The 24,042-nt window shown below is 36.8% G+C and overlaps 1 protein-coding gene across 8 annotated transcripts in view; it reads right to left on the reverse strand.

The window, feature by feature from the left end:
- BMPR1B (bone morphogenetic protein receptor type 1B) overlaps nucleotides 1-24,042 on the reverse strand; it is a 399,506-nt gene that overhangs the window by 163,108 nt on the left and 212,356 nt on the right. For 3 of the 8 annotated variants that reach the window (XM_026015622.2, XM_026015621.2, XM_072755607.1), the window contains exons 1-2: nucleotides 2,464-2,667; nucleotides 2,218-2,316 (exon numbers count right to left, since the gene is read on the reverse strand). The gene's annotated coding sequence lies outside the window, so the exon portion shown is untranslated. Of the gene's footprint in view, nucleotides 1-1,919; nucleotides 2,151-2,217; nucleotides 2,430-2,463; nucleotides 2,668-24,042 lie in introns of those variants that run through there. The other 5 variants (XM_072755616.1, XM_072755609.1, XM_072755608.1 and 2 more) reach the window with 4 other exon arrangements.

A 24,042-nucleotide genomic window follows, 5' to 3' on the forward strand; every position in this document is an offset into this window, starting at 1 on the left:
GAAAGAAAGAGAGTTCACGGGGGTGGGAGACTGACCCACCTAAGGGTAATATAGTAGATGGGTTGGTAGTATAGGAGGTTAATATTAGAATTTCAAGCTAAATTCATTCATCTTACTTCAACAGACAGTTAACACATGATACAAAAGGTCTTACGTTCTTTCTTTATAATATGCCTTTATATAAAATGTTGTTTACAAATGTGATAAATAACCACTATCAGGATTGACTTGAAAGCCAAAGATAATATTGAGTAATATTGAGACGTAATCTCAAGTCTTAAAATGCTCAACCAGCCTTCAACCAAAATACATTCCATGTTAGACACTGTCAACCAATCTCCCAATTTTCCCTTTGTTTTCTTGGTTAAAGGGATCAACTTTCTTTAGTTTCTTTTTATTGTACTAATTTTATTTGGTCTGCTTTCTGCCCCAAGTTTCCACAGGGTACTTCAGAAAAAGATAGCAAAAGGAATAAAAATAAAACCAGTAAAAAAAAAAAAAAAGTGTAAGAAAGTACTATCATGTGTTTATGCAACACATAAAGTGAATAAAAGATATTGAATAAAGAACTGAAATTATAATCTTGATAAGATATTACCCAAAGGCAGTAGCAAAGAAAATTTAACTGAGAAATATCCATTCTAGATCAATCATGGCTGCATTTTCAAAATAAACATATTGCTGTCCAAAATCTAAATCAAACCCATTAAGAAACTGGGAGGTAGAACTTGAAAAGGACAAAACAAAGCTTGATTCAGAGGCTAAAATAAGCATTATATGACCATTAAAATATAGTTTAAATTTACGTGAGATTACCCTCAAAGTATTTCTGAATTAACAGAACTAATTTTGAAACATCTTGCATTATTTGGAAATTATACGGGATTCAATAGAAGTGATATTCTATAATGACTGGCCTCATCTTAATATAATTACTCTACATTTAGACCTACTCCCCCTGCCATTTTGGATGCGGTTTATTCTATCTTAAAATGAGCTGGTTCCTGAATATTAGTCCTAACACAAAATCTGTGCCAGAGTATCAGCTCTTCCTTGTATCTCTTTAGGCCTACAGTTCAAGCTCTGCAAGACAATTTAGTATTATCTTTGTTTTTAACTTAAATCTGTAATACAGAAACCCTTCGGAGCTATAATCAGCATCTATAACTCAACCTAAAAATTTTAAGTATCTTGCTAATGCTTATGGTTCTATAATTTAAAAAACAACAACAGGGAAGCTTTCACTGTCAGTAGATAAGCTTCACCTACTTACTGCCATACTTCCAGCAAGGCAACATATTTACTTTCCATGCCATGTGCAGTGGACAGAAACCACCTTAGTTTATAAATTGCGTGGGTGTTCAAAATCAGAAAATAATAGAAAACTATTTCTGTCCCCTTCAGCACCACTGCTTTTAACGTTAATCTGAAATATACCTAACAATAGCAAATAAATTAACATCCCACAGCACTGTGAACACACAGAGAAAGGTGTCCAAGTGCTGAAGGTGACGAAACGAAAACAAACTATGGACCATGAAGCAAGACATGTTAATTCACTGACGTTAGTAGGGACTTGCTTTCTGTACAGAACCAACAAGCAAGTTGCCTGGACAGATAAATTCTCAACGCTGATGTGCATCTCGGATTCAAAAGACTGTTCTCTCTTCTCATCACTCTGTTCTCTCTGTTCCCAAAGCTGGTCCTTGATTCACTTTCATGCACTGTCCAAAGGACGTGGGCTTGCTTTGAACAAGAACCTGTGCTGTGCACATTCGCAGCTTACACACTGACAAGGCTACTACATCGTCACACGTACGTCTGAATTTTTCCCTTATTCCATTCCTGGACCACTGACTACTATAAACTCACAAATACAGTCCTGTTTTAATGCTGATACAAAAGCAAACAGAATTTACCAATCAGAAGACTTGAAGTTTGACAGAAGGAAGAAACAGAAACTTGCTGTTAGGACACATGAAATCAGTGGGGGAGCGCCTTTTCCACCCTCCACGTATTTCAGCACAATCTGAATGGGCACAACATCCTTCAGAGCAGTCTACAGAATCACAGTGCCACCAAGACCAGTCTGAGAGAGCAGGCAGCCCCTCCGGATTAGCTTTAACGGGCCACACAGCTCTTTGCTCACTGCCGCAGAGCAGCCAAGAGGGAGAGGAGTTTACGAGGAAGAGCGAGCAGACTGAGCTGGCTACTTACCTTCTCACTACGGCATGCGTGCTCCGCTCCTCTAACTTTTTGTTTCCTCTCTTGTCATAGCTCAGCGGTGAATGGTTATGATTCAGCAGAAGTGTGAACCTGACAGCGAAAAAGAATTCTTTAAGAATAAATATTGGAAACGAACGTTCTCCCCACTGTAGTCCGCCTTTCCCTGCCCTCCGTGTGCGTGTTTCTCTCCCGTTTCTCTCTCTGCAAGCAGCTACGTAGTGGTCTATAAATATTGACCTGACACTTGCTCAGTGCTTTCCTTGCTCATGGCATAGGTCTGTGTTACTGAACACCGTGGTAAGACTCCGGCGAAGTTCTCAGCTGCTCAGACAAAGCTGTGGATTGGCTCGCTACCCAGCAACCCTGTGCCTGCCTGGAAATACCATTTTGCTGCCAGCTTTACAGATGCTATGGGCCTTTCCTGAGGCCCAAATCAGGCACAGAAGGGCAATTATGAGGTTTGTCTGAAGAAACCGTTTCTCTCAAGCAGGTGAAGAAAAGGGGGAGGGGGTGACTGGGTGAAGTGAAAGACAAGACAGGAAACATTTGGCTTTGTTTTGGCCAAACAACATCACTTCAAGCCCTTCATAAAAGCTATACCTAAATGTCATTCAATCAAGCTTTATAAAACCCAATTACTACATCTTATGAATGACCAAACACAGAGGCGAGCATTTTTATAATTGTTTTAAATATTGCTTCTCACTGAATAAGGCTGTAGTAACTGAGTAATTGGTTACAAAGAAATGTTTCAACACAGGTACCTTCATTTCCAGAATGTCAGAAATGCACTGAAAAGTATATTAATCAAATCAAATTATATATTTGGTGAAAGAGGCTAAAATATAATCTGAAAATTATATGACTCAACATATTAACTACTTCTAAATTTTCAATCATAACCAATTGAATTATTTTACTCTATTTTTTTAGATTAAGGATAAAATCTAAGCCATGACGCTATATAGCCTGCAGGTGATATGAACAAGGTCAGCATTATCTACATATAGCACACATAATTCCACAGTAGGAATGATTAGAAAATAAATCAAGTCCGTATTTTCTATTCTTCTTGCTAGAATAATTGTATGTTTGTTTTACTGAAAGTTTGTTTCTTGATAGTAAATCAAGAGTAAAGAAAACCTTAGAAATAATCTGGTCACTTACTCATTTTACAGATAAGAAAACCGACACCCTCCCTCCCCCGCCTGTTAACTTATCCATGGTCACATGGCAAGTTTCCAGTAGAGTCAAACCTAGAGTCTTTGCCTTATTGCTCACAATCTGCTCTCCTTCTACTACAAGAGTGATTATTAAACTCATTTTTACATTCAAAATCCTATCTTCATGTGAAATTTTACTGAAAGCCTTATCAGTAAGGGCAAACGTTACAGCCAGAAAAATAGCATAAAACAAAAGTACCCTTTTACAGTTTGACTCCCCAAAAAAGTTATGCACAAGAATTAACTTTCTAACAATTTTTTGAAAGATTTTATTCATTTATTCATGAGAGACACAGGAAGGCAGAGACATAGGCAGAGGGAAAAGCAGGCTCCCTCTGGGGAGCCTGATGTAGGATTCAATCACAGGACCCCAGGATCACACCAGGAGCCAAAGGCAGATGCTCAACCACTGAGCCACCCAGGCATCTCATAAATCTCTAGCAATTGAAATCCACTTTGTTTCATTCAATAATTAATATTTGCCCAATAAGTTAACTTATTCCCAGGAGAGGTATTCAGCTAACTGCTGAGAAGGCAAAGATAAAGCATAGTTCCTACTCTCAGAGACCTTACAGTCCAATAGCAGAGAAAAACAAGCTAATGACCAAACTGTTTGCGGGATGACGAAGACTAGTAGAGAGAGGTAAGGAGTACTAGAGCATAGGCATCGCATCCAATATGAAATAGGGGTTCCATGGGGAATTCCTCAATCAAGACTTCTGCATATTATAGCAAGGGTTTGAGGCAGTGAGGCAAAGACTGGAAAGAATAACACAGTAAAGTCAAAGAGGCAGAAAAAGGCATGATACAGAACTTCAAGGAGTTTTCTTGCTGGAGCATACAATGTGCAGCAGGAAATGGTTACTTTTTTTTTTTTTTAAAGGACTAGAAGGATAAAAGTGATGAAAGGTTTTATATACCAGGTTTAAAAACATGGGTTTTATACATCATGCTAGCAGTCTTCAACTATTTTTTGCTTACAGACACTTAAGAGGCTTTTAAATTATGGAACCACTCACACATTAGCAAGTTAACATGGATGATTTTTCATTTGTGGTAAACTAGGTACGTGTAGAGAATTTAATTTCTACCCTATTGAAATACAGACATTTTAAAGTGAAACTTATAAGAATATTCAATGGAATCTAAGTCTATAGTAATTTAATAAAACTATTATTTTTAAAGATTTTATTTATTCATGAAAGACACAGAGAGAGAGAGGCAGAGACACAGGCAGAGGGAGAAGTGGTGGGGAGCCTCATGGGGAACTTGATCCCAGGATCCCGGGATCACACCCTGAGCTGAAGGCAGATGCTCAACCACTGAGCCACCCAGGGGTCCCAACTATTATCTATTTAAGTAATAAATTAAGAAACTTTTTTTTTTTTTTTTTTTTGGAGATTGAGAGTATAGAGGGGCAGAGGGAAAGAGAATCTCAAGCTGACTACCACAGAGTGCAGAGCACAACCTGGGGCTCAGTCTCATAACCCTGAGATCATAACCTAAGCTGAAATTAAGAGTCAGATGCTTAACTGACTGAGCCACCCAGGTCCCCAATAAACTCTCTAACAGCTGAAAATTCTACATTACTCTTTTATTTTCTTGACTTTTATTGCAATCTCACTCCCTCATAGAATTTCTATGTAAAATATTTTATAATTCTTTATCATATTTCTCTGGAACAAAAATTTAAGGCATTAGTTGAAATTTCTTAATTGTTAAGTCTTCTATGACCCCGGGGCAATGTCCCATAGTAAGATTTGAGATAGATAAAAGTGTGCCTTTCTTTTGTAAAGTGAGAGGAAGATTGTTATGAGTAAACCATTGCTCTTAGCCAGATTAATATTAATAAAGAGTTTATGTAGAAGTTGAAAATCTGGACGACTCCATTAAAAGCATCCATTCAAATACTAAGTGAAAGAAACCAGTCTGAAAAAGCAACATACTGATTGTTGTGATACTGTGATTCCAATTATATGACATCTGGACAAGGCAAAAACTATATAGATAATTAAAAGATCAGTGGTGAAAAAAAAACTAATTAAATAAAATAAAAAAATAAAAGATTAGTGGTCAACAGAAGTTTGGGGTGGCGTGGAAGATGAGTAGATGAAGCATAGGTGATTTCAAAGCACTATTCTGTATGATATGTAACAGTAGATGCCATGTATCTATTGTTATGGATTTGGCAAAACCCATAAAACTGTACAACACAAAGACATAGCCCTAATAAAAACTAAGGACCAGGCAAATCTCTTCCCTTGTCTTCCTGAAAGCATGTGTTCTCGAGAAAGTATTATTATTATTTATTGAGCAATTACCATCTATTAGGGGCCTTAAAAATATTAACTTTAACACTAAAAACAACCAAAATAGATGGGTATGATTTCACCTTTTTTAAGAAAAAGAAAATGGGGCTTTCAGGTGGATTGTCTGAAGTCATCTAACTAACAGATCTGGGATTCAGCTCAAATCTGACTGGACTACAGTAGCACACACTGGCTTCCTATCCATCACTAAATAAGACTGGGTAGAGGCTGCCCAAGTCAGGCAAGGGAGTAGCCTAAGCAGTGCCTTCAGAAAGTCAGAAAGGAATGAAATAATCTATGCTGTAATTCTCCCCAGGAACTGCTAGAATATTGAGTATTAAAGGGTAGCAAAAAGAGGAAATTAATAAAGTGATCTGTGAAAGTCAGTGAACAAAATTAAAATAATCGTTATGTGTTATCAAGAAGAACTTAAAGGGTTTTATCTTTAATTTCACTGAAGGGTAAGGAACACATGAAGAATCAAATGTACAAAGAGTCAATATTGACAAAGTGTCTGTTCTTCCCAACTTTATCTAAGGATTCAGTGCAATTCCAGTCAGGACATTATTTTGTGGATATGGACAATCTGATACTAAAGTTTATACAGAGAGGCAAAAAACCTAGAATAGTCAACACTGACATTGAAGGAGAACAAAGTAGGAGGACTGACACTACCTGATATCAAGACTTACTAGAAAACTACAACAACCAAGACAATGTGATGTTGGAGAAAGAACAAACAGATCATTGGAAGAAAATAGCAAACCCAGAAACAGACTCACAGAAATATAATCTACTCATCTTTGACAGGAGGACAAAGGCAATATACATAATATAGCAAAGATAGTCTTTTCAGCAAATGGTGCTAGAACAATTGCACATCCATATGCAAAAAAAAGAATCAAAACAAAGACCGTATACTCATCACAAAAGTTAACTCAGACCTAAATGTAGATACAAATTATAAAACCCATGAAAAGTAACATAGGAGAAAATCTAGATTACCTTGGGTATGGCAGTAACTTACAGATATAACACCAAAGGTATAATCCATGAAAAAAAACACTTGACAAACTAGACTCTGTTAAAACTAAAAACTCTGCAGAAGACAATTTCAAGAGAATGAGAAGATAAGCCATTGGCTAGAAGAAAATATTTGCAAAAGACACATCTAATAAAGGACTGTTAATCAAAATTTACAAGAACTCCTACAATTCACCAGTAAGAAAATAAACCTATTTTTAAAATGGGCCAAAGACCTAAATAGACATCTCACTGAAGAAGATACATAGATTGCAAACAAGCATATGAAAAAGGTGCTCCACATCATATGTCAAGAAGAAAATGCAAATTAAAACAGTGAGATGTCGTTATACATCTATTAGAATGCCCAAAATCTGGAACACTGACAACACCAAATGTTAATAAGGATGTAAAACAAAAGAAACTTTCATCCACTGCTGGTGAGAATGGAAAATGGTACAGTTACTTTGGAAGACAGTTTTGTGGTTTCTTATGAAGCTAAACATACTCTTACCATAAGACCTAGCAAGCCTACTCCTTGGTATTTATCCATAGGAGTTGAAAAACGTATGTATGCACAAAAATCTTCACAGGATGTTTTTGGAGCTTTATTCATAATTGACAAAACTTGGAAATAACCAAGTTGAGTAGATAGAAACTGTAGTACATCCAGATAAGGGAACATGATTGATTCAGTGCTAAAAAGAAATGAGCTACTAACCTTAAATGCACATAACTAAGTGAAAGAAGCTAATCTGAAAAGGCTACATGCTATATATTTCTACCTATATGATATTCTGGAAAAGGCCAAAATATGGAGATAGTAAAAAAGATCTGCGTGTGTTGGGGCAGGAGGTGTGGTAGAGGGATGAAAAGGTGGAGCACAAAGAATTTTTCAGGCAGAAAAAATACTCTATGTTTTTATAATGGTGGGTACATGAAATTATACACATGTTCAAGCCACCAGAATGTCTAACACCAAGACTGATCTATAAACTATGGAGCCTGGTAATTACAATGTATCAATGTAAGCTCATTAACTATAACAAGGGACCACTGATAGTGGACAAGGTTATACATGCATGGAGGTAGAGGATATATGGAATATCTCTGTTCTTTCCATTTTGCTTTAAACCTTACACCACTCTAAAAAAAAGTCAAGCCTTAAAAGAGTCAAGGGTGGCTCCTCTCTTGGGTAGATGGATCTTTGCTAAGAGATTATAGAAAGAAAGAACAACTGGAAAAGGGAGCTGGGAAGTAAAGATTCATTTAGTCTTTGAACATGATGAACTGTGGTACAGCCAAGTGAACATGGTCAGTAAGCACTTAATATACGAATCGATAATATAGGAGAGATGAAAACAGTATCAATTCAGCAGCCTTCTAGTCTTGTTTTCCTGCTTTAAACTTTTCACCGTTAGCCTGTTCTCAACACAGAAGCCAAAGCAGTCATTTAAAAATATCAGATTGGGGATCCCTGGGTGGCGCAGCGGTTTGGCGCCTGCCTTTGGCCCAGGGCGCGATCCTGGAGACCCAGGATCGAATCCCACGTCGGGCTCCCGGTGCATGGAGCCTGCTTCCCCATCTGCCTGTGTCTCTACCTCTCTCTCTCTCTCTGTGACTATCATAAATAAAAATTAAAAAAAAAAAAAAAGTTTGAAAAAAAAATAAAAAAATAAAAATATCAGATTATAGGGGTGAGTGGGTGGTTCAATTAGTTGGATGCCAGGCTCTTAATCTCAGCTCTTGTCTTGATCTTAGGGTCATGAGTTGAAGCCCTGCACTGGGCTCTACACTGGCTGTGGAGCCTACAGATAATATTTATCTTCTACTCAAAAAAGAGTAAAAGCCCAAGTTCTTTTTTTTACTTTTTTAAGATTTTATTTATTTATTTATTTATTTGAGAGAGAGAGAGAGAGAGAGAGAACATGTGTGCACACAAGAGCCAGAGAGATAGGGAGAAACAGACTCCCTGCTGAGCAGGGAGCCCAATATGGGGCTTGATTCCAGGACCCTGAGTTCATGATCTGAGCCAAAGACAGACACTTAACAGACTGAGCCACCCAGAGGTCCCTGAAGCCCAAGTTCTTACAATGATTCATAAAACACGATTTGATCTGCTCTTCATTCTCTCTCTGACATCAACTACAGTCTCCTTCATTTTCACGGCTGTAACCCACTTGATCTCCTATTACTCCTTAAATGTGCTTAACAAGTTTGCCCCTGGTATCCTCCCATTTGCTGTTCCCACTCTAGTATGTTCTTCTTGCAGACAGCTTCATGGCTAACTGGTTCACCTCCTTCAAGCTGCTGTTCAAATGGCAACTTCTCAGTGAAGCCGACCACCCCCATACTATTTAAAATTGCAAACTTCCTTCTTTCTCTTTTGTTATTGCTTATCTCTTCCAATAGAATTGAGGTTCAATGACAACCTAGATTTCATGTGCATAAAATGAGTCTCATACATAATAAATCCACAATAAATGTACTGTATAAATAACCGAAACACAGATCTGTGAGCCATATATCAACATACATGGATCCTGAAGTAAAAAAATAGTAAGAACCCCAAACCAACATTTAAAAGGTGGGTCAAGGGGAAGGCCTGGGTTGAGTGCCTTCAGCTCAGGGCATGATCCCCAGGTCCAAGGATGAAGTCCTGCACTGAGCTCCCCACAGGGAGCCTGCTTCTCCCTCTGCCTGTATCTCTGCCTCTCTCTCTGGGTCTTTCATGAATAAATACAATCTTTAAAAAAATAAAAAATAAAATAAAATAAAAGGTGGGTCAAGGAAGAGAAACCCATGAAGTTTGTAAAACAATGATGAATATAAACAAACAATGAGTAAATCAGGGTGAGTGAGGATGTAGTAGTAGGAAGGAGGGGTTGACAATGTCAAATGCCATGGAAGATCAAATATGAAAGGGACTGAAAAGAGCCCGTTATATACATCATTTAGAAAGCACTTGGATACTAAATATCTCTGAACAATACATTTTAAAAGTGTGAATTTTATGGTATATGAATTATACTTCGGCAAAACAGGCATTAAAAAGAAAATAGAGAGCACTGGTGGCTGAGCTGTTTCCACTGGAGGTGGGAGGCCAGCAAGTGAATTGAGACATGGAATAGAAGCTCCCTTTCAAAACTCTGACCATGGGGTCCCTGGGTGGCGCAGCGGTTTGGCGCCTGCCTTTGGCCCAGGGTGCGATCCTGGAGACCCGGGATCGAATCCCCCGTCGGGCTCCCGGTGCATGGAGCCTGCTTCTCCCTCTGCCTGTGTCTCTGCCTCTCTCTCTCTCTGTGACTATCATAAATTAAAAAAAAAAAAAAAAAAAAAAAAAAAAAAAACCTAAACTCTGACCATGAAGAAAAGGTAAAGAAACAAGAGGGTAATGACTGAACACAACAAACAAATGATGATTCATTACAGTGTAAAAGTTGAGTGTTCTGAAGTCAAGCTGACTTGAGTTTTTATCTTTCTCAAGTTACATTGTAAGTTATACAACCTTAGTTTCCTCATCAATAAAATGAGTTTAAAATTAGTACTTGTGGGGCTTTGTTCTGGGTGTGGAGCCTACTTAAAAAATAAATAAAAAATTAAAAATAAAGTAAGATTAGTACCTGTTCTATTGGATATAAATACTTCATTCTCTTTGTGTGGCTGAATATTTCACTGTAGAGACACACCACATTTTATTTACCCATTCATCAGTCGGTGAACATTTGCATTGTTTCCACTTATGAGTTATTATGAATAATACTATGAACTTTCATGCATACACTTTTGCATGAACATATGTTTTCATTACTCTCAGATGAATACCTAGAAGTGAGATTGCTAAGTAATATTGTAATTTCATGTCTAACATTTTAAAGAACTGTCAAACTATTTTCCAAAGTGGCTGTATCATTTTTTATCCCCACCAGCAATGTATGAGGTTTCAATTATTCTGCATCCTTATGAACACCTGTAATTATCTGCCTTTTTTATTATATTAATACTTGTAAATATAAAGCAGAATCTCATTGTGGTTTTAATTTGTATTTCCCTAAAGACTACTAATGCTGAGCATCTTTTCATGTGCTTATTGGCCTTTTGGCTATTTACTCTTCACTTCCAGTAAGTATAATTTCAGAAAACACCAGGACCAAGTAAAGCTTAAAACGTATTTTCAAGAGCGCAGCAAAGTTGGATCTGGCATAGGCATAACAACTCACTTGTTAGAGAAGTAAATGTATAAGCTAATAAACAAATGAAGGATTAGTAATTAGAAATACTTGATTGGTATATCCTTTCAGTTTTCAAACTAACTTAATTTAAATTCCTATCCAGTCCAATAGAATTTTTAGTATAAAAAAAAGAAACTTTTTTTACAAATGCAATTACAAAGAAGATGTGCTAATCCTCTGTTATTATGACAAATACCTACATTAATATCTTTAGTTTAGCAATAATAAAGTACTCTAACAGATCAATATTAGGAAACTGGGCTTATAATCCAATAATATTAATGCTTTAATTTAATGCTTCTTTGAAGACAAAGGTGAAAAAAGTAAAAAAAAAAAATGATTAAGTAGCCAATGACTTAAAAGTTTGCACTGAGAGGATGCCTGGGTGACTCAGTAGCTGAGTATCTGTCTTCGGCTCAGGGCATGATCCTGGGGTCCTGGGATCGAGTCCTGCATTGGGCTCTCTGTGAGAAGCCTGCATCTTCCTCTGCCTGTGTCTCTGCCTCTCTCTCTGTGTGAGTCTCTCATGAATAAATAAATAAATTTAAAAAATAGTTGTGTTGATAAACATAATCAGATATGAATACTACAAATTTATCCAACACCATAAAGAATGAGATACTCAAGGACAAATGGCTATAAGGAAAATATTAGTAATCCCAGTTCCTAGACATTTTTCAAAAAGACCTGAGGGAATATGGGTCTTTCAATGTAAATGACTGAGAAGAAAGGTAAATGACTCTACAATGTGCCTAGTTAGTAGCTAATAGTGGACTGTTTCCTCCTTTACAGGCTTACTATGAGTCCTATCACATACAAAGTCACTTACCTTGAACGCTAAGATTCTTTGTTTCCAAGTAATAAATACTTTAGGCCCCCTCGACCCAACAGGAAAGTCATATACAAATCTACTAACCTTTACTGCTGCCAATTTAAGTATTTATCCATTATTAGTTTTGAGAAGTATTGATGCACAATTAATAAATAGTTCATTTGTTCAACTAGAACAATGTTGTATATAAACTGAAAAGAAGAATACTGAACAAAAACCATAGCAGAGAATGCATGTCCTCTTTAGCTTTCATCTGATATTATACCAACTAACACCAAAATAAACTAAAACATTTTATCATTTATAAAAGGAAATCATTTTGAGACCCACAGTGCTTAGAACACATATAACTAGGATTAACAATAAAATTCAATTATATTTAATAAAATAAGGTGGTAATAAAGAGTTGAATGACAGATTATCCCACATTTGAACAATTATTTTTCACCATAAAGATGTAGATGATCTCTTCATTCATACAAATACCATAATCATCAATGTGATATTAATGTAATGGAACACTTCTTTCTGGAAAAAAATTACAATATATTTTGTTGGATAGTGGAAATGGAATCTCAGGAAAGTACTAAGTGTTCTCTCCAGGGAAGGAGGGGTCATTAAGGTGGCCCTGAAATCACCCACACCAGAGGGATGATCTCAGTCAGCTGAGGCAAGAACGATGGGTGTCCCCTAAAATAAGCTAATGCCATATATCCCATAGGACAGAAAGGGAAAAATACCAGCCAGGAAAGAGTCAGAAAAAGCCAAGTCAATGGGAGAGGAAACTACTTCTCTAGCACTATTAAGTTGACTTTCTTTGCTATTCATTAATCGTATAGCAGTAGCTCATAAAGATATCACTAAATGATTAAATTTAACAGGAACTGAAAATAGGCATGCACATTAAGTCTGATCATCCATAAAGGAAAAGAAAAACAACACTGGTTTATTTTATCACTCTATGATGAATCTGCTTTCATATGAAGGATATAAATTTTGAAACTAAGGAATATAACTACTCATTTTAAGACCACATTTTTTTCTAACCAAAATATATTTCAAAAAAAAAAAAAAAGAGTAAGAGCATGTAGAAAGAAAACAATATAGCAAACTAATTAAACAAGAGATGAATGAGATATCCACTACTCTAGTTTGAGTCACATATAAAATGTGGCTGCTTCTATTGGCTGTACTGCCTGACAGGACCTGAAATTTCCTTGAAATGTGGTATCAAAAATAACTAAGGAGTAAAGCAGGGGGAAAGAAAGACTAAAAATGAAAAAAAAATCTTACATTTAACTTCTGAATTTTGGTCAATCTGCATATTGTCATATACATTACTAAGAGAGAATTAAATCATGCTTTGAGATGGGCTAAAGCAAGCTTTCTAGTTTTCGTCAGCATTAGTTTCATTAGACTATTTTGGAGTCAGTAAAAACTACAAAAGAGTACACTTTGAGGTGATTTTTTCCCCTTCCTCTGATTTGCTTCATTCCAAGTATTTCACCTATGCTGACTAAGACTAGAGCTGGAACCATGCTAAGGATAAGTGGGTGGTAAAAGTATAAGAAATATAAGAATTAAGAATATCTTTATACTTTTTTCATCATCCAATAAAAAGATGAAATAATGTTAACTAACAGTACATCACTTTAGTCATCAACCTGCTTAGATTTTTGTTCTGTTTTGCAAAATATTTGTGCTTAGAAAAGCATATACAAACTACCACTCATACTTGATGCTTAAGGAACCCAGCAGAGAGCATCAAGGAAAGTACAGGAATGTCAAAACATATCCTCAGGATCAAGGGATCCATGCTGATGAAGTGAAAACCTCTCTTACTGTCCATCTCTTAATGGTAAGTACAAATTTAACAACTCACTTTTATATAGCACTTCAGATCTTTAGTAAGGGTTTTCAGATGCCATCTCATTTGTTCATTAGGATGATCCAGTAAGAAGGTATACCCACTTTACATATAAGGAAGCTAAGTGCAAAGTATGTAAAGGAAGAACCCAACCAGTCAAAGCTTGAAAGAAATGTAGACAGAAACTGAATTCAGGTCTTTTCACATTAAATCCTTGGCCCTTACTACTATATCTTTCGATTATACCAGAGGGGCCATATCTTAGTAGAAATTATTTTCTTGTGGAAAAAATATTAATTCCTAGAGGAAACACTGAAGCCTTCCAGTTTGGGGCATAAATATTTTTGTTGATAATGGCATGCACGTGCATACACATACAACCAGTACTTCGGTAATGACAGTACCATTACTTAGTCATCCAAAATAAAAAATCCGAGTTTCACTTCTGCTCTCCCCCAATTGCAATTTAGTTACTAAAACTCAAGAACCTGTCTTTGAAATCTCTCTCACCTGTCCCCTCTTTTCCCTTCTGTCTGTTCCTACCAAAATTCAGATTTAACTTTTATATAACCTCAAATACTGAAAGCTGGGCTCCAGTCACCACTCTTATTTCTCTTCTACCAACCCTCTGCACTGCTACTAAAAAGAAAAAGTCAACACCCACTCTTGCCAACAACAGAGGGTTTGAACTTCTAAGCACGGAATACTATGGTCCTCTCTGCCATCTCGACCTGACCTTACCCTTTTGGTTTCATTTCTCCTTTGCCCACAACACAAATCCCCTATTACATTCTCCTAACACATCAAACCATATGCTCACTGGGAATGCTATGGGTTGTACTTCCTCACTTCTGTGTCTTTTCGTGCAATGACATTCTCTAAATGTCTATGGAGTAACAATAGCACCGGTACAGTACTGGATCTGGCTACGTGGGAACACAGATTCGAATTAAAAGGAAAATTCCTTTGCATGCACTGACTCTAGTATTAAGATTCCCTGCTCTCCTTGCTTGCTATCTCCTTCGCAGAAATAGAACAAATTTCTTGGTTTCAACTTCGGAGTGCTAACAATACAAGGGAAAAGTACATACCAGTTCCCAGGCTGCTGGCAGTAAAGGAGTGATATGCTATGCATTCCAGGATGAGTTGGGGGGACCTAATCATCATTTCTGTCCTGGGTATTCACTCCCCTTTCTCTTTTTTATCACCTTTGTGACAGAAAATGAGGCAATACACAATTCCACAACATCAATGAAAATATGTTCACTTCAACTGCATGACTGTCCTTTCAAAAGATCTGCTAATCTTGCTCTCAAGTAAAATTATGAATAGCAGTGCTGTAGAGATCTGAACAGGATGCTACCTGAAAGAGCGATATCCTAAGGAGTATTTAAGTACTAAAATTATGACAGCAGGACCCATGGAAGTACCAGGGCCTCTAGATAGAGAATTTGAAATATTCATATGCGCAAAGATTGCTGCATTTTCTTTTGGGCAGAACAACAAAGGTCAAAGTACACGGATGAAAGTTATCACTGGGTTTACTGGCAATCAATACCAATTAAAAGCTGTATTTTAAAATGTATATCAGGTGTTACCAGAAAATGCATCCATCTGAATAGCAGCTGTTGAAAAGAAGTTTATCGAAAACGGTAAATAATGTATAAAAAGTCCCAAGTGAGTGATGAAAACCTTGTTCAGATGACAAGCCACATATCAGTTGGAAGCCAGTGCTCAGACTTATTGGCACCAACAATGTTTTCTTAATATCCTAAGTGTGCATAACATCACACCCCCCAGTTGGCCTTAGAATACCTTATTTATTGCTTTATTCTATTAAAGTCTACTTTGACTTACTTATATTCCTGACCAATCCATTTTATAATTTTAATTAGCAGTTCTAATGGTTCTTGTGCAACATCTCATATTTATTTATGCTTTCATTCAGCAGAAGAGTTGCTGAGTACCTATTATGGGATTAGCACCACAGACACCATCCCTGGGAGACTAGATGATGGTAAGGGAGGCAAGACTATTAATGAATGGCAATGACTGTAATACAAACAAACTGAGCACAGAAAAGGTAACTCTGCCTAAAGACTGAGCTCAGGGAAGGCCTTTGGAGGAAGAAGTGATATCTGAGTTCTCAAAATAAGTTAACCAGAACATAAAGGAAGGTTTTTTTAAAAATGGCATTTGGAATGATGGTAAGACCCAATGTATGGCCATGGAGTGAGGGCTCAAATGGTGGTAACTACTCCCATCTTAATACCTCCACTCTTAAGCCCTCGGTACTAGAAGTTCCGCATTGCTAGGCTTAGTTCTTAACATTTTCAACTTATTTCATCCTATGGCTTTATTCTAATTTTTTAAATGTGATTCCATGTTTTGAGAGGCTTTTTAAGAGAGGAAAAAATAGATATAATTTTGTATATTCCCACAATAATTTCTCTATCAACATTTTTAGTCATTTATTCAAAAAATATTTATTAAGCAATTGCTATATGGCAGGCTTGGTTTTAAGTGCTAGGAATATGATGGTGAAACAGGTATGCCAGACATGCCCTCATAGACTTTATATTGTAGTGGAGGGGGAAAAAAAAACCTAACAAAGGAATATGGTATCATCTCACAGAAAAAAAAAAAAAGCAATTATAAAAGTAAAATAGAATAATGTGATAATACTGGGAAAAAAGAATGCTTTAGACAAGAGGATTAAGAAAAGCCTTGCCTGAAGCAGAATCCTTTAAGCTGAGCCTGAATGATGAGAAGGAGACAGTCCTGTAAAGATCTGAAGGAAAAGTATTCCAAGCAGAAGCAACTGCTAATGAAAAGTTCCTTAAGTAAAAAGAATCATTGGTATTCAACTGACGAAAAAATAAAAAGGAAAGGAGATACACATAAAAGCCAAATAATTAGACAGTGAATGAATGATGTGGTGTTTTCGACTAGTGATTCTTAAAATGTGCTGCACACTGGAATTACCTGGGATGCTTTTAAAAATCCAGATTCACTGCCATATCCCAGACCCATTAAACTAGAATCACTGGAGTGGGAGCCGAAGTAGGTATGCCTTAAAATCCTCCATGTGATTCTGATATGCAGCCCATATTAAGAAGCACTAATTTAGGCCCTGAGGAATTTAAATTTTAGTCCAATTACATAAACAGCCATTGAAACATTAAAATTTCATCTGAAATTTCTATCACATACTCAAATTGTTTAATTTCAATCTAGATACTTGCTTAAAAAAAGCAATATACTTTAGATATATGTTAATTTCTAAAGCAAATTCTTCTTACAATCAACCAAAAATAGGGGCAGTTGATTAAGCCTCTGCCTTGGGTTCAGGTCATGATCCCAAAAGCCTGGGATTGAGCCGCATGTCTTCCAGCCTCTACTCAGCAGGGAGTCTGCTTCTCCCTCTCCCTATGTTCCTTCACCCTGTTTATTCTCTCTCTCTGCAATAAATAAATACAATTTCTTTTTTAAAAAGGACAGAAAAAATAAACAATTATTGAAATGCTTCCCTTTAAAAATTAAATTTAGGTGAAAATTCGTTATTTTGGAAATGCCTAATGTATTTATGTACCCTCTTGTAAATACTAGAATACATTTTCTTGTATTTTGTGAATAACTTTTTATCTCTTGAAAGGAAAACAAACACACAAACATTTGAGACAGTATCTGAATTTTGCTTACATCATTCTTTTTGATTATCTGTAACACTGACCATGGGATTCCTCTAATGTGGGTCACATGAATACTTGATCCAATGTACTGTAAATGGTATATCATTTTGTGGCATGCAATTCTGTAAGAGTCCACCTTCTAGAGCTGCACTAGGAAATAATTTTTGAGAAGAAATGGGGTTGATTTACTAGCACTCCTGCAACCTGAGGATCTAACCATAGATTAAAATAGTTAGATACATTTATCAGGTACAGACAGCATTTATATTGTTCAAATAAACACACCAGAATACCTTTTGCTGGACTGCACTTAGTAGAAAACAAAACTCCTAATGGTAGTAAATTTTTTTATTTCCCAAACTCTTAGTATCGGGTTAAATTCTTATTCTTTAACAGCTAATGACTGTGCATAAACTAAATAGCCTAAATTAAATTATAAGAAAGGCAAAAGTAATCAAGTCCTCATCACATTCCAGGGAAGCAAACCAATCAACTAACAACTGCTTGAACTATCATGTGGTGCAACAGTCCCTAAGACTTCCAATGATTCAGCATTTCCTCCAGCTTCAATTAACATAATACAAGCTAACTACCTGAAGGAATTTTACTTAAAAATTCAACCACTTCATATAAGATAAATTTAGGATATTCCTCTACTTTACCTACCCAAAACAAAATTTTATCAAAATTGCATAAGTAAAAAAAAATTGTATATATAAATGTACTACCTCCAATTTTTCTCTTAAAAAATTCCAGGGTAGTAGACAAATTTTCTGCAGTCTTTTTGTCATGGAATCCACAGCATATAAGTTAAAAAGTATGACAACTTCTACTCAAACTTTTCTTCAGACAGCTCTACCTGATAAAGGCAGCCAAGGAGAAATCTTTCTGTCTCAAAAGAGCCTTTGCATTCTTTCTGTACTTTTATGAAAACCCCCAGCAATCCCAACTTATATCACCATACCTGTTTTTTTTTATAGTAGACAATACCATAATTGAAAATCAGGAGCTGTACTTTACACATTTTTGCATATTCACAAAACCTTTCTTTGTGGTGGTCAATAAATATCTAATTAATGAATTAATAATGAAGACCTATCAATCCTCCAAGGTTAAAGATAAAACATTAAAGCAGCTTGGTGCTGGTATGACCTTCCACAATACTCATGACCACTTCCAAGCCCTGACCACCATTCTCTCCCTCCCTGGTCAAATAAGGAGAAGTGAAAAACAGGTGAAAATGTGAAATAAGAGGTGTCATTATGTTCCAAACAAGAAGAGTGGATCAGTGAGAAAGAGGATTCAATTATTAAAGACTGCAAACTCAAATGAAAAATAAAATAGGACCATAAATCCACTCAATTACTTGTTCCTTCAGTAAACAATTTTGAATATTCACAATATGCCAGGCACCAATAACATTAGAAGTAAATAAGACACAACTCCTCCCTCCAAGTAGCACGCAGGCAAAAGCTGTAATATATACTAATAAAAGCAATGCAAACACATTACTCTATGCATAAGTGATAAAGAGATATAAGTACTCAGTCACTGAGGAGGAAAGGTGGTAGTGGAATTATATCTTAACAGGTAATCTAGGATAAGAGGTTTAGAGAGATCCATTCCAGAGAGAGGCAGAGCAAAGGCATAAAGAACAAGTAAATATGACATTTTAATTCCTACATAAAGTGAATGACAAGTTCAATTTTCATGAATAAACACACTAAATAAACTGTTAGTACCTTTCATAGTACAATTAAGATGCTAAATGTAGTAAACTGAAATCATCTGAAATATTTTTATCAAAATCTGACATTCCAATTTTCTACTCACCTCATGTTACTTATGTTGCTTTATGATCCAGTTTTCAAATTATTTTGTCATTTGTTACTTTTATAGGTTTACCATTGCTTAATGATCTAACTTCCTTCGTTTCAAAGACAATTCAATAGTCTTAAAAATCAGGTTGTAATTAAATGAACAAAACCTACTGCCAATTTCACTAGGCTGCTTGCTGGAAATCATGCTGGACTGCAGAGAAATTTCCCTGAGGGTAAACTGTTGAGACACAATTATGACTAGGACATGGAATAAGCAATCCTGTGTTTGAACTTATAGTCACACTTTGCATATATTTTAAAAGATTTTTCAAACTATGGTTAATAATTCACTAAGTAACACTGCCTTCAATGTTGGGATGGATGAATTTTCATAGGCAGTGGGCCAGACTGATTGCTACAAAGTGATGTGTTCTCTTCGGTACAATAATTGCAATGAACTGTGATGATTCATTCTGGTATTTTCCATTCATTTTATATCACCTTTGACCCTTTTAAGAGGTCTGAATGGAGCCTGGTCCTTGACAGCCCTGTGAAGATACAGTCGTGTTTCACACAGGCAGCAGCTTTCTGATCACTGGCTTCCATGGGCTGCTGCGTGCCTGAGGGCTCTCCCACAAAAACTAGCCAGACAGTGTTACTGCTGAAAGCTGAGGAGAAGCCGAAGTAGTAAGATGCAGTGAACAGGGTCCAGCCTATGCAGACAAAATATCTGAAAGAGTCAAAATTTCTCCAAAGCACACATGGTTCACTTACGTAGTGACAAAGGACAAACCAAGCAGCTGTGGCCAAGAAGACAGGAGATGCTGGCAGCTGTGCATTCGTCACCTTTAATGAAGACTTCGCTTCTCACAGTCATGAAGTCCAACCATATGGTTCTTGATATTTTAAAAGATTAATTTTAAGAATCACTGGGAAAATCTGTCAGTACTTATGCCGAGCTAGATCTTAGGAAGAGATGGGATTTCTCTTCATTTTTATAGAACATTTTTTCCTCCTTCCTTACAAAAACACAAGGTTTCAATATCTGGCCAGTTAAAACTATTACCATTCATAAATTCAGCGTGTCTGAGAACTTGATATAACTTAAAACATGTACCACCCACAACCATAATTTTGGCTTAGCCAAGAGAAAAACATCAAATTTAGAATCCCATTAAATGCTATAATTAGAAATTCACTGAATTAGTTTAAATAGTAAAATTGGAAGATTAAAATCAAGGATGTTTTAAATTCAAGTGGTTTTTTTTTACACATAAAATGTCTTATGACATCCCTAACAACACGTATATCTTTATTTTATGACTTTAGAATTAACCCAGAAAGACTGGCTACAAAGAAGCATGGTAGATTTTATTGTCCCAAAATGGCCACAGCAATATCTCCCACTACAAATGCTCTTCTTATATCCCTCTGACAGGTGAAGTCGAAATTCTTTTCTCTTAAATCTGGTTAAGCTTATGACTATGGTGCAAGTAACACTATGTGCTTCAAGGTCAGGTGATAAAATGACTCAATTCCCACCTTACTCATAAGAACCTGCATTCTTGAAGTATTTGGCAGCCACATGAGCAGTCTGACCATGCAGAGGACACAATGCTGTAAGAAAGCCCAAATTTATCCAATGTGGTGAAACAGAGGGGCCTCAAGACCACATTAAGAGAGAGAAACCTGGACAGCTCCTGGCTGCGTCAACCTCCCACCTTTCCAGCTCCAGACACCATCTGACTGCAAATCTATGAGAGACTCTGCGCCAGAACCACCTAGGTGAGCTCTGCCCCAGATCCGGACCCACAGATACCAGGTAAGAAACGTAACACGATTGTTTTTGCCATTTTAAGTCACCAAGTTATACAGTTATTTGTTAGAAAACCACAGATAACTGGAACACACTTTGATAGCAGAAGTTTAGTGGTATAATAAAAAATTAAATAAACCCAAACATAGAGTATTGGTCTTTGGACCTGACCAAGGATGGGATGCCTGAAGGAGACTGTCAGTGGAAGACCAATGGGCCTCCAAGAGTTGGTTTGTGACAGCTCCAGAGAAATAAGGGTTTTGTTTGGGGAAGACAGAGAAAAGGACACTCTTGTTATATAGCTACAGAACTTTTAGGAATACTATTGCTCACCACGATGTGCAAAACAGAAAATCTAACGATTTCCAAAGATCTAGCTAAGGAGATTTCCAAACAGAATACTGAAAGTAGCATCTGCTTTCCTTTTGTTACTTATGATGAAATGTACTCAGAGAAAGGGGACTTAAAAAATAAACTGTTCAGTTTTCAGCAAAATTTAGAGGGACAAGAAAGAGATAGGATTTGCTGGGTTTGAAAAGAAAGCTATTTTTCATTCCTGATTGCTTCAGAAAGCAAAGGAGTCAAAATAAGAGCAAGCCTCAGGGAAAGACAGAAGGCAGGTATAGTCAGAAAGATCTGGTCCACATAAAAGGGGTAAGTGTGTGATTAGAAGTATTCTTCATTAACACCCCAGGAATAGTAAAGTGGATCTCCCGAGCACGTGCAGCCAACTTTCCCTGATGAACAACAGGACACAAGGAATCATTAGGGTGTTTATCCTACTACAAACTCACAGAGAACCTCTAATGAAGGATTATCCTTAAATTTTGTGAGTGCGGCTTTTGCTAACAAGGTGGATTATAAATTGATACATAAGAAGACCTAAAGATTCTTACAAATTTCATGATCTTAAACTAAAAGGAAACAAAGACAATTCAAAATAAAAGGTGGCCTTTGGACTCCCAAACTTGCAAGCACAGAAAGAAGGTTGAGAAAACTTGTCAGCTATAAATATAGGACATGGGTTTGGGTTTTTATTCAGGGCGGGGGGAGGGGTTGGAGAATGATGATTCAAAAGATAGAAGTAAGAATACAGTGGCAGGAGCCAAGGGTCACAAAGAACAATTCCCAGGGAACAGACTGAGCCCTAATTAAGCAAATGGTGGTAGGACCATGTAGGTTTCCGATTTGTTTTGTAATAGCCTCTCATGTCTCCTTTTCTGAACAGGAAGGATCTATAGAATTTTCCTGTGCTTTGTCACACCATTCAATGTTGGGTGTGTGAAGGACAGGTAACTTTTTAGTTCAAAGCTTTTCAGAAGGGCCTCTGATTCATGTGTTTTCAATATTCAAGAAATCTTACCTAAGGAGCCTCATCTGTACCTGGACTTGACTGAGAAGACAAGACCTGGACTTCAAGCTAATTCAGGAATGAAATGAGACTCAAGGGCTTTAAGGGCAAGAATAAGACTATTTTACAAGTCTGAGAGCTGTAACTGTTGTGGTCAAAGGATGGAGAGAGACAGATTATTCTCCAAAAATAACCACAATAACATCTCCCATCCCACCATGTCCTTCTCATAATGTAACTCTGACATATCCGCCAGCAAGCATGGGATTCACATGCTTTCACTTTGAATTTTTGACTACAGCATAAGTGAAGCTACATGACTTAGTGACTGGGGCATGAAAGGTAATGGAGCTCTCACACTGCTCACTCTAATACTCTTTTTTCAAAATCTATTTTTATATTGAAGTATAATTGACATAAGTGTTATACTGGCTTCAGGTATACAACATAGTGGTTCTATAAGTTTATATATTACGCTATGTTCGCCACAAGGTAGCAATCATCTACCACCATACAATGCTGTTACGATACCACTGGCTATGTCCCCTATGCCATGCCTTTCATCCCCATGACTTATTCATTCCATAACTGGAAGTCTGTACCTCCCACTCCCCTTCACCCATTTTGCCCATCCCCTCACTTCCCTTTGCTTCCTTCTGGTGACCATCAGTTTGTTCTCTTTAACACTTGCTCTTAAAGCATTCAGCTATCGTGACAGCAAAGTAACTGCCTTGAAGCTACCATAACGTGAAGCCTGAATTCACCTATATTAGATGGACCTCATGGACAAGCCCTAAGATTACATGGAAAGAAAGACATGCTGGACTGGTTCTCAGTTGCTTCAGCTCCCACCATCCCAACCCCAGTCATTTTCTGACTGCAACTGCATAAGAGAACCTGAGTCAGAAGTAAAGAACCACACCCTATACAAATTGCTGATCTATAAAAAACATGAGATAATAGTTGTAGTTTGAAGCTACGGTGGATGGAAATGATCATACAACTAGAGGTAATAATAATGAAAAGTATGAATTATTACTGAAGGAATAGATATTCTGATCAAACTTTACAAAGAAAAACAAAATTGTTTTTAAAAAACATAGTCTTTAGGTGAAATCATTAAACAAAACCAAAAAGAGGTCAGATTATAACCTCGAGGTATTAAATAAAAGCAAATTAAAAAATGCTCAGATTCAGTCACCAAACTACCCAAGTCTCCAAAAAGGACCTGAATCTCAGAGAAGCCTAGAGGATATTTCTTGGACAGAGTTAGTTCTGCACTTCTTCACAACAAACCAATATTTTGGGAACTATTTTCAATGTTGGCCAGGGGATACATTTGACTCCTAACTCGCCTGGCTCTCTTCCAAAGCCCACATGCGGAGGAGACCTTGGAGCCTACAGCTGCCCCAACACCCTCTAGGACACCTTAAATAACAATCTTGAAGCTTCCTCGCTGTGCAGTCTACTGGTTTTTCAGAGTTAGTGAAACATCTTTTTTGATGTTTTATGGGATCTTTTTGAATCAGAGCACACAACTAAGAAAACAGAATGCATCAAACTCTAAAACATCTGTTCCAAATCTTTTGTAGTTCATTTCTCTTAGCTGCTCTGTCAATAGGTAAAAATAAATGTGTGTTTGGGGAAGCAT

This window comes from Vulpes vulpes, chromosome 4, assembly GCF_048418805.1.
Source record: "Vulpes vulpes isolate BD-2025 chromosome 4, VulVul3, whole genome shotgun sequence".
Lineage (NCBI taxonomy): Eukaryota > Metazoa > Chordata > Mammalia > Carnivora > Canidae > Vulpes > Vulpes vulpes.